Source organism: Homarus americanus, unplaced genomic scaffold (genome assembly GCF_018991925.1).
Source record: "Homarus americanus isolate GMGI-L3 unplaced genomic scaffold, GMGI_Hamer_2.0 scaffold16430, whole genome shotgun sequence".
Lineage (NCBI taxonomy): Eukaryota > Metazoa > Arthropoda > Malacostraca > Decapoda > Nephropidae > Homarus > Homarus americanus.
The window spans coordinates 1090820-1092616 of NW_024729259.1; the positions used below are offsets into that span (position 1 = coordinate 1090820).

At 42.6% G+C, this 1797-nt stretch overlaps 1 non-coding gene across 1 annotated transcript; it reads right to left on the reverse strand.

Annotated features, from left to right (window-relative positions):
* Nucleotides 1–200: 200 nt before the first annotated feature.
* Nucleotides 201–272, reverse strand: Trnae-cuc. The gene has a single exon. It is a non-coding gene; the product is annotated as a tRNA-Glu (tRNA).
* Between the last annotated feature and the right edge of the window lie 1525 nt (nucleotides 273–1797).

The following is a 1797-nucleotide window of genomic DNA, read 5'->3' on the forward strand; positions in this document are numbered from 1 at the left end:
AGCCCCAAAATGTGGAGAGAGGGAGGTGGGTGGGAAACAGCAGAGGTATGTGAGAAAAGAAATGGAATGAAATGGGTGAGTAGAATAGAGAGAGAAATTGGGATGAGATGGACATGACCTACAGTTGCTATATTTTTGTAAGACTTTGACCTCACTATTGCAAGGCAGATCCTCCGCACCACACCCAAGGATAAAGAATTTTCCCGTGCCGGGAATCGAACCCGGGCCTCGCGGGTGAGAGCCGCGTATCCTAGCCACTAGACAACACGGGACATGTTCTTAATGTACTATCTCCTTTGTATGTATTCTCTCTCACACACTTTTCCCCCTCTTCTCCAAATGATGAAATATGATGTTCATATTTAGGAAAAAAAAAAACACCATCACCGTAGTGTCGACAATCAGCTGTATGTTTGGCCAGACGACGAGTGACGTGCTTTAATCCACAACACACACAACGCATCAACTGTGTAAACTTACCAAGACGATCAGGTGAAGCCCGGATGAGTTAAGTGATCAGCCTCTCACCTCCCAACCCCCCGCCTCTACCCCCTTGCGATACTTTGTTTTTAAGTGAATAAGTCAGATGGTATACCCAAGCTCGTGGTCAGCTGTACGTAAGACATGATTTTCGAGTATATCTGATTGAGTTCCTGTCTGTGTATTGGTTAGGTCACCCCAGGCAAGTTTAATGTTGGTGTGGATTCCTTTTCTTCTTCGTCTTCTTGATTTCATGTGTCTGAATCTCCCATGACGATGACGACGAGCTATAAACAGGACGACGAATACCATAGGTTCCTTTATGTTCAGTTATAAAAAGGTTTATCAGTGTAGTAAATGTAGTGATGGTGTTGGGCGTGGGTGGTTGTTGTAGGCGTGGGGTGTTTTAGACTTTCTTGGTTGTATTTGTGGGTTTTGTATGCCGAGTCTTGTATGTTGAATGTACACAGCATAGTGAGTCTACCAGCAACTTACACACTTAAACACAAATTTTGGAAGGAAACATTTTTTTTTAACACTTTCTCAGACGGTTGCCACTGTAAGCTTATTAAACCTAGTTATGGAAATTCATATGTGGTAATGAGTCACTTCAATTAAATTGTTGCGAAGTTCTTTCCTAATGTCGAAACTTAAATGTCCGAGATAAGGAAGTTGATTAAATTGAGTCCCTTTAGAGGAAATTTAGTGACGGGGGATGGCTGCCGGGAATTAATAAGCTAGAAAGTTTTTAATACAGTTTATTTTACATTGCCCCCCCCCCTTCTCCTCTCCCCCCCACATTATATCTTTACACTTTCTCTCTCTCTCTTTATCTTGCTCGCTCACTCTCTCTATCTTGCTCGCTCACTCTCTCTATCTTACTCGCTCACTCTCTCTGTCTTGCTCGCTTTCTCTCGTTATCTTGCTCGCTTTCTCTCTTTATTTCGCTCTACTATCTCTCTATCTCGCTCTACACACACACTCTCTCACTCTCTCTCTCTCTTTCTCTCTTTCTCTCTCTCTCCTTCGTCCCAGAGAAGTTTGAGGAAACTCGATCACTTGTTTAAGGTTGACTGCTACTTAAAATTTGAAGAGGTGCCAATATTGGACGACTCGCCCATCTGATCCCCGCCCCCCTCCCTCTGTTCAAACACCCACTATGTACAGACACCAAAACAAATAATGAAGTTTCTTTCACGTCTAAGACACTTTTATTGTGTTTTTTCTTCTACAAGCCAGACGAGAGAACTTTGACTTTATTAAAAACACGTATATAGAGAATTGGTACTAGTTGCTTCAATACACGTTGATCGTTCG